Raw genomic sequence first — 17,626 nt, forward strand, 5'->3', positions numbered from 1 at the left:
TTTCCGTCTCTTCTTGTTCTGCACCGATCCTCTACCTACCTACCTACCTATTCTACCCTTTACGAGATAGAAAACGGGGCTAAACAGTCCTGTGTTTGTGGTAGAGCGGTCGGGCAATAAATCGCTCGACAAGCTGGTGGAAGCCGATCTCGACCCGACGAGGAAAGAGAGCACACGGCTCGAAAGGAAGCGGGCAAAAAGGGAACAAAGAAAAAAAGAGCGCGCGAGTTCACGAGAGACGGAGAGAAGGAGAAAGAATGATCAGAAGGAGCAGGTTATATACGAACGGAGGGATTCGGAGTACTTGTATCCTGTTACCTTGTTTGTTACAGACAGGATTCGAGAGGGTAAGCAGAGATCGGTTCTGGAGACAATGGTTTTCTCGACAATGAGAGGGCGAACGAGACGAGAAGCGAAGAAAGGAGAACTTAGGCCGCTCACGCGGTGTTAAGGTTCGGATTTACAGAGACACATCCGTCCTAGAGTCTCGTTTTCAGCATCAAAATTGTATATGTTTCACAAGCAGATAAAAATAAAAGTCATCTCCCTGTTCATAAACTATCCGATACGTATAAAATTTCAGATTAAAGAAATTCTTCAGTCGAGCCGTTCGGTAAAAATTTCGCGTGCTGTTATCGCATTTACATTATCAACGCGCGTCCATATCTGCCCCTTATCTGCTATGCGAGTGACTTTACTCTTAAGTTGGACGTAAATACATGGATCAATAAATAGATCGACACGCTCAATTTTTTTTTTACGTATCTCATCACTCGGCTGATAAATCGAGCGCATGTAGACGCGGAATAATCAGCGTATGTTCTTTTCGACGTGATGAAATTCGATTTAAAAACGATCTCCTATCTCAAGTATATTGATATGTATATATCGTCGATTGTATAAACCAGTATAGAGACTTCTCTTTTTTTTTGTATATTTCGAGGCGTAAAAATCGAATCTGCTGGAAAGAAATATCGTTCCTGTTTTCTACAAAAGACACGAAAACATCAATCTTTTTCAGGCGCATCATTTTTTCTGTGCCACGAAATATCAAATTATATAAATTTTTGAAAACATGTAAATTAAAAAAATTGATGAGGATTTCTGTGTTAAATATTTATTACTTTACATTAATATTTTTGTCATCACAGTTAATGATAAATGCGCATTGTGCAATATTTATGATTGATTTATAAGGATTAAATGTCTGCAATGTCAAGAAAAATATCAGACAATTTTTATATCATGTGAAATTCATAAATACTGTAATACTTTAGGCATTATTAAAGTATTAATAAAATTGTCGAGGAATTATAACTCACACCCAGATTAAATGTTGTCCCTATAAGTATATTATATATTAAAAAAACTCTTTTAATTGTGTCCAATAATTATTTTTTAAAATATTAATTACTTTAAACCGTTTTATAATCTGTACATATTTGCATTTTACAGATGAATGTATATTACAACTTTGCCAACATTGCATATTGTATTCGGAAGTGATTTAAATTACTTTTTATTTTATATTTTTGAGATAATAAATTTGCAAAAATTATTTCAGATGTATACATACATGCATACAGAATACAGTATGTTTTACTGCTACATCTGTTTTACTGCAAATTCAAATTTTTATATACTGATAAGCATCGGGAAAAATTTTAATCTTCCTATTATATTTATTTTTTTATAAATTTTGTAAGAATAAATTGCTCTGTTGCTCTTAGTTACTAGTTCTACAATTTTATTATTTAAAGTTATCTAAAGTATCGTTTTTTATTCTTATAGTTGTATTTAAAAAAAATGGAACATTTTTTGATGAATAGCAGAATTTTATAATGTACAATTTCTATAGAATTGCTCAATTCTATAGAATTGCTTAATATTAGTAAATTTAAAATTATTTCTTCTCAAGCGCTACAAACGTCAACGAAGTTCTCGATCGGAATCGTAAATAGTTTCATAATAGATATCCTCTGGCGTGTTTGCTCGGAGACTAAACAATTTACACATCGTCTCATGTATACATATTAACCTATCGCAATATGACCGATGTAATGTACGACCGATAGCAATTTCGTCATTGGTCCCAGAGAGAGATAGGAAAAAAAATAACAAGTGTATTAAATTGAACAATTTCGTGGAATTATTGTGCAACGATACGTGTAACAGTCGCTTTTTTCTACGATATATTCCAATGTCGCTACGATATATACATCAATATCGCTACATTAATATCGGACGCAACATAATATCTACAGACCGAACATATTCAGAACCGACGATTTACAATAGCGAAGTGGCGGAAGAGGGTGTTTTTTTTTCCCGACGCGGGAACGCAGAAGGCATCTTTTCTTGACTATAATCGAAATGAGTCTGGGACGGGAGAGGAGGGGCGGGGATTACGGATAAAAGACGCCACCGTGGGCAATAAAGAAGTAGCTGTATAATCTCGCCCGGGCCGAGGGCGAGGGTATAATGTACTTACAATTAGGTATCCCTTCACGTTGTATTTGCTTTCATTATTCTCTTTTTCTCCCTTTCTCCCTCTTCGTTCCTTCTCTTTTCTACTCTCGCTCCCCTTTCTCCAAACAAATCTCTCTCTCTCTTTCACGCTCGGCAACCATCCCATATATCCCTCCGCCATTTATGCTTTAATCAGCGACGCAGTCGAGGTTAAGGGATCTTCCCTGACGCGATGACCCCCCAAGGAACTTCCATCGTCTCCGCCTCCCTTCTGTATATGTGCATATATATACATACGAACTAGCGGAAAATACGGGGAAGACGGGTCAGATTCCGCCCTTAGGGTAGAAATTTCCTTGCTCTCGTTAGAACAACTCGGGGGAGAGAAAAGTACTTTGTCCCTTCTCGGAAAGAATAAATAAACGAAAGAGGCGAGACGTGAGAGACGGACAAAGTTGGTTGGAGGAAAGGGGCGCGCGTCTGGGAAATCAGTTATTATAATTAAACCGTCCCGATTATTATCCCGGTTGCGTTTATCGTCGGAGCAAGTCGATCAGGAGATTGGCGCATTCGACACGCCCATTAATTCGCTCTCGAGCTCGTAAGTGGATCTTTAGCTCCTCGAGCTGAACACGATCGGCACGATGACGAGCAGCATCGTTCGATCGGCGGCGATCGGACATTACGAAGTCGCGAGAATAAGACGAGGGCGGCAGAGTTTCGTTCTTCATCTCCAAGATCGCGATATTGGCGACTTGTACGATGATACGCGCGCGACAGCATCGTCGTGTAATTACTCCATTTTCCACGCTCGAATGAATGCGTTCTTTCCTATTCGACTTTGGGATGCCCCCGAAGGAACGTTTCTCGTCTTAGCGAGATGACAACGATTCATCCAACCGGTGTCTGTAATATAGTGTTCGTCACGGGTCACGCTCCGCTCGTTTCAGCTGTTTCGTCACGCTCCATGGCGCAATAAATCATTTCGCGGAACCGTTCGACCGGAAACCGATTTCGTACGGTGCGCGCTCATCATCGGTCCTGACTGTCGTCGTCGATGACGACGACGACGTCGAGTCGCCGAGGGCGATATATTTGACGTTTCTACCGAGTGAGAAATAATTCTTCTCTCTTCGGTGTAACCGCGAAGCAAATTTCTTGGCCGCCCGCCAAGGATCATCGAGGAACAGAGCGATTTACTCCTCCTCCTGCCTCTTTATTCGACGAGTATCTCGTCTGAAATAATATTCGTCGCATGACAAATACGAAAATCTTTAGACTCGAATGCTCCCTTTTCATCTTGCGAATCAAAGTTAATAAATAGAAATGTTCCACTCTATATATATTCAATAGCTCGATGTTGCCAAATGCAATATTATTAAAATATTTACACCGTATATAAAAAATAAAAGATCTAAGGATTCGTCAAATTTTATATCAAGGAAATCTTTTCGGCGAAAAATCATAAAGAAATGTTTTATTTATTTAACAATTCAGATTGAAATATTCACTTGGTAAATTTTGACCGATAGATGCGATAGAAAAATTTTCAAACGTTAGATCATAATATTTGCAAGCAGGATATATCCCAACTTTTCACTATTCTAACTATTCAATGATCATCTACATATTTGTTCGCTATATCTCGCTCGATAAACCTTTCCATTCTCGATAATAAATTCCGAGCTACACACATATATATATGGGAGGGTTTATGGCTTTCTATACATATGTGCGAGGAGTAAAAAGAAGTGCCAGAGCAGCTTTTTGTTGGCGAAGGGTTCGACGGGAAGTGGACCAAGGCAAGTGCCGAAAGTGGCGAGAGAGGAAGAAAAGCGGCGCATTCGATCGTAAAAACTTCTCGACGCCGCTTTGATTTCCCCTTCCGTAGAACGCGGCACATTTTCCGGAGCGATTGAACGGTCTCGAAATCGGCAGGAGCTTACGCACGTCTGAATATTTAATAAAGGAATTTGGCGAAGATATCGCGCCGTTGCGCCTTTAGAAATCGGTTATCGGAAATTGCAGCAGCGTCTCTGCCGTGCATCGTTACTTTAAGTATTATATTTACGCAGATACGCGATGCCTGTAAGAGGAGAGAGAGAGAGAGAGAGAGAAAGTTGAAGATGTGTTTCGAAGCATCGCCAAACGAGAACGATAGCTGTCATTAACGATCGATACCTACACCAGCATCGGTTTAGTTTTACAAATATAACACGGATCGCGCGCGAGACTGCATCGCGAGAAAGGAGGCTGCGACGAACATGGTCCTCGTCTCGTTATCGGTGGCGGCAACGATCCGGTCAGAGTGAAACCGGACGAGCGATTAAAAGGCCGCGTCTCTCGTCTCGTCTCGTCTCGTTTCGCCTCGTCTCGCCTTGCCGGCAGATAGCGGAGGTCCGAGAGCTTCCCGAGGGTTAATTAAAACCTCTCTAATTATTTATAAACAGTCATTTCTTTTTGCCGCCTGATAATAAACGCGTAATGCTCGCATCGCCAGAGGATTGGCCGACGAGCGCGAGCGGCGCCGTCCGATTGGCGGAGGCGCTCGACGATCGTTCGAGTCCACGCGGACTCGGACCCTCGGTCGTCCTTGTCGCTCCCACGATTCTTCGCGCTATTCCGGCGTCCCTCTCGCTCTCGCTTTGACGTCTGCCGCCGCCGCCGCCGTCGCGCTCGTTCGAGCGCTCGAGCGGGCTCGGTCTACCGGCGCGTAATCTGTAAATCCTCGAGTGTGGAGAGAAAGAGAGAGAGAGAGAGAGGACGTACAAGTCCGGTAAGTTGCTCGAACGGAATCCTCGTTCTCTTACTTCGCTCTTCACCTCCTCCTTCTGCCGCCTCTTACTTCCTTCCTTCGCGGCGCGCAACTCCGTTTTCGTGTCCCGCTGTGTGGCGACGGCGCATCCTTCCGTCCTTCCGTCGCGCTTCGCGACCGACCCTCTTCACTTCATCCGCCGCGAGCATGACTCTCCCCCACCGTTCACCCTATCTCTCGACTCTCCGAGAATCGGTGCTGGTGCCCACTCCAAGTGGGAGGAAGTAGGGGATTTCTTTCAACGCCGACAAAAAACCTCGCCTCGCTGCCCAATATTGATTCGCGCTCTAATCCCTCGAGAAGAAGAGAGAGAGCGAGAGATCTTTCGTGCTCTCTCTTCCCTTTTCCCTCTCTTTCCTCTTCTCCTTTGGTCTTCCGTCGTCGTCATTGCCGTCTTCTTACGTCGTCGACAAAATAAACCGTCGTCGATGGTCTGCGGTATAAGTAATAACATCGCTGGAAAGATGGGGAGGGAAAAGAGAGAGAGAGACGGTATCGGGAGAACGGCATCTGGCGAGAGGACGTGTGCAACGACGAGGGATCTCCCGGGGAGGAAATACAACGCCGTAATTTAGTAGTTATGGATACGGTCCGATATCCAAACCCGACGACCTTAATTCGATAGGATCGGCGGAGGCCGGACTTTTTCAATTAGTACCGTATCCCTTTGTTCTGTCCGAATATTTATTTCGCTTTTATTTCCATTCACTTCGCCGCGATATTCCTTTTCATGTTATTCGTTAGCGGAGGAAAAATAATGAATTTTCAATCTGCACTTGAGATTTCACGAGATGTAGATAAATCTCTTATCACGCTGCGACTCGAGGCGAATTTTTCAAACGTTATCGAATGAAAAATATATCCATTTTAATTTGCGCTCGTATTTTTTTATTAAAATCGTTATCTCTCGTATTTCGCAAAGATTATATCGAAATACGATTTGCAGATATACTTGTATTTTCTGACGTACTTATTGTCGGTATAATGCTCGGCAAGATATTGCGTTGGCCTAGAAAAGCGAGGCGATACAAATTGCGCGGTCCAATTGAATAATCCACGAGGATCGCATCCCTCTTCCATGGCAGCTTCATTCGTCGTAACTCGGAGCTGGTAATACAAATTTAAGGAAACACTCGCGGCGTCTCATCGAGGGACGGAGAGGAGACGAGCGAGGTAGGAAATCGAGGCGGAGAGGTAAGAGAAAAAAAGGAAGGAATAAAGGGGAAATGGAAAAGGATCGTGTGCGCGCTAGCAATGAAAAATAATAGCGGGGCACCGCCCTCGTTTCCCTCTTACACTTGGACGAGGAAAAAAAGCAGGGGAGGGACAGAGAGTGGAAGAAAAGCTCGGCGCCGCGCCCTTTAATCTTCGCCTTTAAGTCACGAACCGTTTCGCGACTTTAGCGCGAAATGAAAAATTCATTTCCACCGAGACGATGACACGAGATACGCCACCTCTCTCTTTCTCCGAACCTTTTTCTTATTCTCGCTCGTAGCTTCGTTTTTCCAGTCGCTTCTTAATGTTCCGCCCATCACTATCATGGAATCCATTACGGCAGAGTCGCGAGAGCGCGAACGTTCATCTCGAGATTCGCGTAATTCACATAAGTTCGATTCCGTGCAAGCGAACTTTTCACTCTTTGCCTCTCGAGAGAGCGATAATGGTAGCACATTCGCCGTGAAAAATTGTCACGAAAAAAATCTGAAAAAATGCCCGCGGCGATGCAGAGGAGCGATTCGTTGGAGAAAAAATTTAGACATTTAGCAAATAGAGACCGAAGGAGTCAAGTTGCACCTTTATTTCCTCGCGACCGCCTTACGTAAGACTTAAGTTGACATTAATTATTTCCCGCGAAAGCGATTACGCGCTGCCTCGTGCCTCGCGATTTTATCAGCTACCTGGCCTGCCCGGATCGCTATATTTTTCTCGACACGACCCACTCTTTCATCGTGTGCACACGTCGCGATTTGCATGCGACGGACGGTGTTATGCGCCAGATAACGAGCGCATTGCACCCGGCGGTGCATACGCGAGCATTAATATACGCGCGGCCGGGCGATACGCGGCGTGCATAGAGGTCGATTCGTGCTGATTTTTGCACGGAGAAAAATTTAACACGTAAAGTGAGAGAGAGAAAGAGAGGGGAGACCCGTATTTATATGAACGCGCGTGCATGCGTGACATGGTTACTTTGATCGAATCGCGCTTGTTTATCGCGAAATCTCGTTAATAACCTTCCCTTCTACTGTCGATGCATGAGACGAGAAAAAAAAAGTGTCGAGAAAGAATAGAGCGAAATAAAATAATTGGCGATAGAAAATAAGAAACGAGAGAAACTTGATTGAGAGAGGAAAAAGTCTCAGATGCGTGTGTATTCTCACACCGGGTTTACTGTTAAACGAATATACATAAAAATGTATTCAAGGATGAGTAATAAAGCGCGGGTAAATGCAATAATAATACCGTAGGAGATACAGTATTATTTATGCTAATAAGTAAATTAATTATAGAAGAGATAATGCGAAAAGGAGAAAAAAGGGGAGAGAGAAGGATGTAATATCGAGAGGGACGACTAACAATCGTGTCAGAGAGGCGAAATAATTAGTACCGGTCGGAACTTCCCTCCCTCCCCTCCCACACCATCCCGCCGTCCGATCGTTCGCTTCACGTTGCACGCTCGCACGGTGTTGTCTTATGCAGATGCAGATCCAGGCGGAACGTATTAACGTCAGGTACCTACAAACTTGCCCTCGCCACCGCGCGCGTACCTTCGCGCGTGCATATGGCTTTAATGGATGTAATACATAACCGCGTGCTCGGTGAGAGAGTATCGATACGTATATACGTATGTATCTACGTGCACGTATATGCGCACATGTGTGTATGTTTGTACAAGTGTGTATACACATCTTTGACGTTTCTCTAATAACTCCGCGAGCGAGGAATGGGGTATATCGAGTCTCGGTCGTGTAAAACGATTGCTCGGTCGGATCGCCGGCGGCGGCGGGAATCGAACGGACCTGACCGGCGGACCGTTTAATTTCCAGGTTACGAGCCACAGCTCTGTACTTACTAAATTTCACGGATCATTAGTAGCCGAGTTATAATTAGGAGGTGATTCTCGACGAGCGCTGTGAGCGCGTGTTGTTATTAGCTCCGATAGGTACACACGTGCGTTCGCGTTCGTGCCGCGCGTACGTGATTTCATCGCGTAAACTCGATACCGGGACTGTCGAGATGTGTCTCGGAAAGCGGCGCGAATTAAAGGAAGAGAGTACCTCCGGCTACGAGATGATAGTTATTACGTGGAAGAGAATCTTACCCTCTCTCTCTCTTGCGTTTCCATTGAGCGAGCCATTCTCCTTGCTTGCGGTTAACCCGGATCTTGCGCCTCTCTCACGCCGTCGTCCTGAAAACTGCTCCTAAACGCGAGGGTGTATACGCCGGTATCGAATTTCGATTCCGATCCTCGATTGCCTGTACGCTCCCCAACTTGGCGGCTAGAGTTTCTCGAAGATCTCTCGTTATTTACTGTCATCCGCTCCGGCTACTTCTTCCCTCTGTCTCCGTCTCTCACGCGCGTGACGGGTCGACCGGACAACGGATACCTAGCGGCAGAAACCGAGAATGACCCTTGAGAAATAAGAGACTCGGTCGAGCTGTTCTCTTTCATTCTTGCGCACATGTCAAATTATCTTTAACTCGATGGAACATTTTCGAAAGAACCGACTGTAACATGATTTTGCAAAGGATTTACGTTTCTTCAACGATCGTTTATAACAAAAAGACGTTTATATAAAAACAAATAATCGACCTTCCGAATTGCGTGCTTTACGAGCAACGATGAAAATCTCGCGGTTAACAGCATTTCTCGAGAAATCGTTTAGAGTATCGCACCTAAGCTCTCGAGCGATGCGTTTTAACGGTAATTTATCGGCTCCCACATCGAAACGCGTTATGCATCAGCGGAGCCACTCTTCCCTCCTCCTCTCTTGATCGAAGATAAACGGCGCATTGTCTCGGTACATTCTGACTGGAACGCCGGCCGCGTCGCTGCTCGAAGGAGGTAACGACGATCGTTCTTACGGGGCGCACCCCCGTATATGCAGATGGGCGAAGCGTGCAAGTGTGCGCCGGATAGGCCATTATGCTCGCTCGAAGGACTTGCCGGTCCGTAGTCTATGCCTACGCCAGCTCCGTATTATTATTCCGAAAGACAAGCCATTGTCGCGACGAGAGCGGACGTTTTCCGATCGTTATCGTGGAGCGAAAGTGCCACTGACAAGCAAGCGGTTGTAGTCTTCCGTAGAAAGTCAATAGCGCGTTAAACAGTCCTCGTCACTTCATAAGAATGCTATGGATGTTTGTTTAGCGCAGCTTTAAACAAATTTATAATTTACAAATAATTCTTCGTTTTACTCGTCGTCATCTTGCGATACAATAACGTTTGCGAAAATTGCCGGACTTTCGGGTCGATATATCGTCCGATGAAAAAATCCCTACGGCGAAATGGCCCTTCTTCTTGCGGTTGAACAGGTGACACGTTATCCCGACCATGTGACGCAACACTTGTTTCAACTTGGCGAGGGTCTGTTGAGCCTTTGAGGAACCCCATCGTCCTGTAAGGAAGTAAAGCGCACTTCGAACAATCCGTTAAAAGATAATAGTAAATAGACGGTCGACAAAAGAGAGAGAGAAAGGGAGAACAGGTGGAGAAAGGACTTGGGAAAAAAGCGGTAAATTAGCAGGCTCATACGTTAGTCGGCAGCGCCCATTACGCTAACGTAGTGGGTTGTTATTAAGTCACCGGCCGTCGCCGATGCGATGATTATGGACAACCACCGGCGCTCTTGTGGATAATAATGACGCCACGACGTGGATCGGGATAATAATAACGCAATAGACGGTACGATGGTTAATCGGGGAAAAAAAGAGGGGGCGGAAAATCATCGGGGCAAAGTAAGAGCGTGCTAGAAGAAGAGGGAGGGGACGAGCTGGAATCGCGTTGCTAACGAAACGTCGAACCGCATAAAGTGAAGTCGATAGTTCGAGAGAGGATGAAGGGGGAAGACCGATGCTCGATGACGCGGCATTCACGGTCCCCCGATCGGGGCGATTTGTTTACTGCGTAAATACGAGACCGTTCGAAGAGGGACCGCCGGCTGTCGCGTACAGAGACCCTCGTTTGCGATTTTATAAGTGCTAATTGCCAACGTCGGTTGCTTAAACCTCATGAGAAAGTAAAGAATATTTCTGCAAGAATAAAAAAAAAATTACACACATCCAACAAAACAATGCACATACATTTCCCTCGTCTTAAAATAATTTTTATTAACGAAAAAATGTACTTTATATCGACTAAAATATGCGTCATTAAATACAATCTAAACGAATTATTTTGTATAATGAATACCTATACATGGTTATTTGGCTTTGAATTTTGATTAAAGAATCTGCGTGAAGCACGAACATGATTTTACGAGCACTCTCGCTACTTTAATCAACATGTAACCGATATCAAACGTTATTCGAACTTTTAATTATGCATATACGCGCTTATACGTTGCAGCGCGTACGCCGTGTGCAACGTCGTGTTATAACATCGGTGAATACAGACTGTTTAATGAGAATAACCATAAACGACCGTCGTACGAGATTTCAACGTCGTAACGGCGGATATAAGCGGTTAATACCGGCAGACTGGCCCGAACGATGCAGCTCTCGAACGAATAATTATTCGTCACGCATGCCCGATTACATTAATCGTCTCGTGCCTCACGCCTCACGGCTTTTGACCGGCTTACGACCTCGTATACACGGATCGAAGGAGTATGTCTCCCGAATTCGAGTCGCAAAAGCGGATTACGTACTCCCGGGACTGTATATAATTCGTACTCTCGGATAAGTCATATTATATTCACGCATCTCGTTTGACGAGATAACTTGTGGCGTTTTTGGCATCGCTGTTGGCTCTCCCTCTCTCTCTTTCTCTTTCGTCGGTAATCACAAGCTGTAACATCTCTGGGATAAACTCGGAGTCTTCGCATACCAATGGCAAGTCGTCTATTCGCCACCGCCGTCGCCGCCTCAATTGCGTCTAATTAGCCGCTCGGCCGCGCGCGGAATTGAATTTCAATCGTTGTAATTCGCCGATTCGCTTCGTGCGTGCGTGCAACGCGCGCCGCACGAAAGTGCCGCGGCTGGCGGCGGAGGGGGAGGGGGAGGGGGACAGGAAATCAGAAGAAGGACGAGCGAGCAACGAGCGCGAACGGAATGGAACGGGGATGGAGGAACGACGGAGAAGAAGCGATGATTCTCGTCATTGCCTCGCCGGCCTTTTACGGTTTCCCCCTTCGGCATGGGTCGTTACAGTCGCGATTGCGATTGCGCCGCGGGACTCTGGTTGCGAGCGAGCGCGGCCCGTAATCGCAAGCCTCGGTTAATTAAACGTCGACGAGCGATTGTTAACGATCCGCCGCGCCTCGTCGTTAAAGATCGCGCTGGAATCTCTCGAAGCGTGTCACGGCTGCCGCATCGTCGCCGTCGCCGTCGCATCCGATCGCAGTTGGTCGTCTCTTGAGCGTATTAAAGCGCTCGTAAACGCATATATTACGCGTCGAATCCGCCAAAATGCGTTATACGATTAATTCGATGCGAATATGACTTTGTCGCGTCGCGAGATCGGTGGGCGAGATTTCTCGAAATCGAAATCTCCATCGGTCGATAAAAAAGCAGCTCGAGGGGGATGATTGCAGGGCAGGTCGCCGGACCGGACGATGCGCGTGGAACGCGAGCCTAATCTCGATAACAACAGTAACGGAGACAACAAAGGGCAACGGAGGCAGGGGTCCTGGCGATGCAACGGGTTCGTGGATGGATTTATTTAAGGGCGTGTATTCGGCGGAAGATACAATAGCGAAACGACACGACGTTGTGTGTAAAGGGCAGGGCGAAAGAGATGAGGAGATGATAGATGGATAGAGAAAAAGAAAGAGAGAGAGAGAGGAAGCTACACGTACAAGGGGACGTTCGGTGGAGCATCGAGTCGTGTCCGTACGCGAAGGTTTATAGCCGACATCTGCGGCCAGTTTTGACCCCCCGTTGGCGTGACGAAACGTCGAACGGCACTAGGGTAAGGGCGGTTTAAGGGCACTAACTGGCTGCGGGGTGAGCGTCGCGCTGTCGCCGTCGCCCTTAGCTGCTGCTGAAGAGTCGGAGAGGATACGGCAGCGGCGTGGCGACCCACACGGGAGAGCTACGCGGCAAATCGACCGTTAAAAACCTTCCATGGTCTCCGGGTATAATTCTGTTAGTCGTTCGACTCCCTTCCTCTGCTTCGTTCAGCCGCAGCGCGACGACCGTGACGATCGTGACTGCCGTGACGAAATCGCCCTCTTTGCCGTCACCACGTCGTCGTATTCGTCGTTGTCGTCGTCGTCGTCGTCCTCGTCGTGCCCGCTCGTTTCTCTCGACTCGAGTGTGTATATAAACGACGCGACTGCCCATTCGTTTTCTGCGCGAGAAACCAGACTTCCTCTCTGGTGACGCTTAGCTTTCCGCGTACATTGAAGTTTTCAGGATGTATGGAGTTCCCTAGTCGACAAGTTTTCCCACATATGTTTGTGTAAAAATATCTTAAATTCGATAAACCTGTATGTAAACATAAGTTTTCAGGAATAGCTCGATATTTCGGAGATATAAATATCCGGAGATAATCAGAGCATTACACATCGACATCAATGTTAGAAATTAAAAAAGTATCCTACGGAAAATCGGTTGCCACTGTTTAACAATGTACAGTGAACTCGATCTAACAGTATTTTTGCGGAGAATCTTAAATTATCTCAAGGCAATAATATCTCGTTAGTTAATTTAATCTTTCGCGGCTGACCTAAAATCGAATTTTAAGTCAAGCCGCGTCCATTTTAATTAATTAAGTTTCGCTCCAATTTAAACGCGTTCTATTACGTGTTTAGCCACGGGCGCCTCAGTCGCGGCTATAATGATGCTTTTTTTCGCGCTGACATTAATATCGCGCTCTGTAATTCCTTCTTCCTGCCGCTATTAAAGTTGAAACGACGGCGAATTTTTCTTTTTCCCTGCTATTTTTCCCCCTTGCTCTCTTTCTTTTTTTTATACAGTTACCGAGGATACATTTTGTTCCTCTACAAAAGGTTTCAATTAAAGAAGTTACTCGGTGCGGTGAAAAATGTCTAGTCGCGGTTGCGCGTGTAGCTTTACAAATGTGCATTACGCGTGGTACGCGGCTCTCTCTCTCTCTCTCTCTCTCTCTCTCTCTCTCTCTCTCTCTCTGCGAGTGCATGGCAAATGCACACCGGCGATGCACACTGAGAGACCACTATATTCGAGCATGCGTTACACGCTGCGAGTACACGTGTATCACGTCCTGTATGCGGTGGGATGTAGGCCAATGGCGTCGGGCACAAGGGCGATGTTATTTGATTATCGCGCCCTCGGCGTTGCCCGCTCCGCGCCATACTCGGCTAAACAAAGGACGCGACGAACGACGAGAAATCATTACCGAGAGAACAAACTCGTGTCCAAGGTAGCCGTCCTTGCCTCGCCGATGTAAAATGCATTCCCGGCGCGTCGCGTTGCAAAGTGCACGACGTTTGCATCGGCAAGCAACCTTCCGTCTACGTATTGAATTTCGCGTCGCGGGAGACGAAATAAAAACGCGATCGATAGCTCATTGGATCATATTGGACGTCCAAAGTCCTATTACGTCAACCATTATGGCCTCGATCGAGAATGAAAATTAATGGGCCAAGTTTGCTCGGCAAATTTCGCCGCTTCTTGAGGTAATCGAGTAAAGAAGAGACGTTCCCACGCCAGTGCGCCGCGCGCTGTAAAGCAGGTAATAATGCCTGGCTTGTCCAGTCTCATTAATTAATCCTCCACCACGGAGGAGGAAAAAGAAACATCGACGAGGCGAGGCGAACAGACGGAGGGAAAAGAGCGAGAACGTGAGAGAGAGAGGGAGAGAGATGGAACGATCTGCCTGCGCTTCCTCGGGATATCTGGTCGGGCCTGATCCATAAATACACTTTGCCGTGTTAATTCCGTGTGCCGACCAAGGGGCCGAGCAACTACCGGTATTAACCGAGTCCACGACACGCGGTTACCCCACGAAGAGTAGTTGGAAGATGCGCGGTGGCGGCCGGGGGGAAACAGCGGTGAGAGGGGGGATAATCTCGAGCTCGGCCGTCCCACGTTGGCTGCAATTTGTCTTCGGGCGTTGGATAAAACGTCAACGGCGGTGTGTTATTTGTAATTTGGATAACGGTACACCGCGCTGCCAGAATCGCGGAAGGCATTTGTCAGCCGCAGCTAGAGTCGCAGCTTCGAGACACATATACACATTCGTATACACGCGAAATCTAATATTTCCCCAATAACGCCACCGTTGTCGACCCGTCTCCTCCACTTTTTTGCGATTAGCGCGGGTATTAATCAAAGGTTGCCCGCTTTTATCAACCGTGTTGACGCCACTCGATCGGCGAGAATCGCTCGACAATTCGATTAGGGATAATAACGTAGCTTTGACAATCTCGCGCGACAAGAGGGACGAGAGTATATTTAAATTTTGACATATTGGACAAACCATCTTGCCATTTCGAGAAAAAGATTGCAACGGAAACGCGTCGCAAATTTTTTCAGCGTGGATAATTTCGGCAATCAATTAATATACGGTAATCATTCATCGATCATTACGTTAATTTTTTTTATATCGGCATACGCGATCTGTTAATTATTCCGTTGCGACGATAATTAAAATTGATTCCTCGATGTGTATCGCGGAGAGAAGCAGTCGTTTGGTACATTTGCATAATGGAAAAGTGTCCGAGCAATAAAATTCCACATTCCATTAAGCTCCGTGTGCGTGAGCGCGGTTAGTAGCGATGGTGATTCGACATTTAGTTATTTTCAATCCAGCCGTGTGTGAGCGCGCGTACATATGGCCTTCTCTCGCCGACGTCCCGGAGCAAAAATATTAACGAGAGTGCTCTCGCGGAACGCCTCGTCATCCTCGCAAATCTCCGCGTTGGCAAGACCCGTAGGTCTCGCTCTCGCGCGCAAGTCGTCTCGCGGGCCTTCTTCGAGTCGCTTCGCCCCATCTCCTTTCCTCTCTTCCGGGACGAATAAAACAGGCGCTGATCGCCAAGAGGCTCTCGGCCGATAACGATTAATTAAAGTAACATTCGTGCCGCGCGTATAATAGTAAGCGATGATGGTTGCTCGGCGGACGATTACGTTCTCCGATACGCGTCACGAATTATCATCTCCGAAGAGGAGCGAGATACGAAACTCGAGAGCGAAGAAATTATCCGGTTTTTTACGCGAATCCGACGTTTTCGCGCGCGTGTAAAGCGAACTCGTCGAGGGAATTGTCGTCATAAACGTAATTTAGCGAATCTATCGGGCCGCTTCGAAAAGGGATACGCGCGGAGGAAGCCGGTACAGCGGCTCTGTGACCGTCGCGGTCGCCGCGGGTTGAGAGCACCGGCGCGGTTAACCGCGGCAACCGCAGCGACCGGTTCGAAGCCGCCTGCCGGCACGGCACGACGCGGCGTCTCGCTCGTCGGCGCTTTTCGCGCTATATCGCGCTCTCCCTCTCGCACCGCTCGCATTCCTACGTCTCTGTCATTCTCTCTCTCTCTCTCTCGCGTCCCGAGCGCCGAGCTCTATGCTCTCTCCTCGCGTTTCCTTCCTTCCAATTCTCTCGCGGCCGTTCGGTGAGCACCGAAGCCGAGCCGGGCCGAGGAGAGCGGCGTCGAGGACACGTAGAGGTATCCACGTTGCGAGCGAACACGCAAACCGCCGGGCTGGCGAGGTGGGGTGAGGTAGGGCGAGGCGAGGCGAGACAGCTTCGCGTAAACCGCAACCGACCAAGCGCGACCGACAGCTTCGCCAACACTCCGCGGCACTGCCTTATATTCCTTCTCGCCCCGTGAAAACAAGATAAAGAGCTGACGGTACGAAAGAGCGCGCGATTGTAGAAGCGAGGGGATTTACAGACTCGCCCGGCGGCGCGTACCGCGATGAATCGCGCAAAAAGCGCGTACGGTCCTCGCGATAAACGGAACCGCGATCGTGACGTATGCGCGCGTGCGCGCTTCACCGCGTATTTATTATATTTCATTAGGGGAATCTCTATCCATCCGTCTCCTTCTCTCTCTCTCTATCGTACTTTCTCTCGCCCTTTCTCGCCTTTTACGCCAGAGGCAAAAGGGGGATGAAACGTCGCGCATACGCGTACGCGTATTACCTATCCCGCGTCCCGCGAAGCATGACAATGGGCTTTTCTAATCCTCCTTTGGATTAAGGGTCGAAAGTGGGTTGCGTTGCACGGTCGCGAGAGAGAAAGAGAGAGAAGGAGAACTCGAGATAATGGGATCGACGTTTCGTTATGTTACCTTTTCCATTCTCATCCTCGGCCTCTATACTCTAGTCGTCCTCCCGGCCTCCTTTCCCGACTCATCCCACGCAACCCCGACTGCACCCAGCCTTCGGTGTCTCGGTTCGTAGGATCCATCTACAGCGCCCTCAACCTCCTCCTCCTCCTTCCTCTCTCGGGTCCGTGTTTTTCCTCGTGTGGCCCCCTATTTTTCATGTTTCGCTGCGGCTTCGCGTAGCACCTTTATTCAGTATAGGTACGTTCTCGCGAGGCTCGGGGGCGAGCGAGCGAACGATCCGCGCGGACGCAACGACCGCGCGTCATCTGAAAAAGTCACCGCGCCATTGGCCGAGGTCGCGTTTTCATTCGACTCTTTGCCGTCGTCGAGTCGATCGGCTGCGCCAGACGCGCCGCGATTGGCCAAGTGTCGGCTGGAGCGGCGTGGATTGGTCGAGGTGCGCGGCGCGGTCCGCGTGGAGTAAGCGCCTTTACGAGGCGAGCGGACGATAGCGGCAATCAAGTAGGAAACTGCTTGGGACTGTGTGCCGCGCGATATTCACATAGGGGCACCCCCTTAGCACACACAATCGCGCGTACAGGATGGTACTCGCTATACACTCGCGTACACAAACGCATACGCGCCAACGACAACGCGTGTAGGTATATCTCTCGCGTGTATACTCCGTATACGGGTGTGCGGGAGCACGTACGGACGTATGTACGTGTATCCTCTCCTCTCCCCCCCTCTCTCTCTCTCTCTCTCTCGCTCTGTCGCTTTATGCAGCTATGTTGTATAGGGGTTGGGAAAACGGGTGGAGGCGCCATATTTGTGGTAGTGTGGGAAGTGAGGGAAATCACGAGTGGCGAGAGAGGCAGTCGGTCGACAAGCGGGGAAACGAGGCGCGGGGAAAAGCGAGGCGGAA

The 17,626-nt window shown here is 47.6% G+C and overlaps 1 long non-coding RNA gene across 1 annotated transcript; it reads right to left on the minus strand.

Moving 5' to 3' along the window:
• Positions 1–1,428: 1,428 nt before the first annotated feature.
• On the minus strand, positions 1,429–17,426 carry LOC145964328 (uncharacterized). The gene is made up of 3 exons (XR_014436417.1): positions 16,723–17,426; positions 9,182–9,903; positions 1,429–8,892 (listed from the first exon to the last, which is right to left on the minus strand). It is a non-coding gene; the product is annotated as an uncharacterized LOC145964328 (long non-coding RNA).
• Positions 17,427–17,626: the final 200 nt, after the last annotated feature.

The sequence above is a fragment of the Camponotus vicinus genome, unplaced genomic scaffold, assembly GCF_025532165.1.
Source record: "Camponotus vicinus isolate PSW18456_S1 unplaced genomic scaffold, iyCamVici1.0 SCAF_1, whole genome shotgun sequence".
In the NCBI taxonomy this organism is placed as follows: Eukaryota; Metazoa; Arthropoda; class Insecta; order Hymenoptera; family Formicidae; genus Camponotus; species Camponotus vicinus.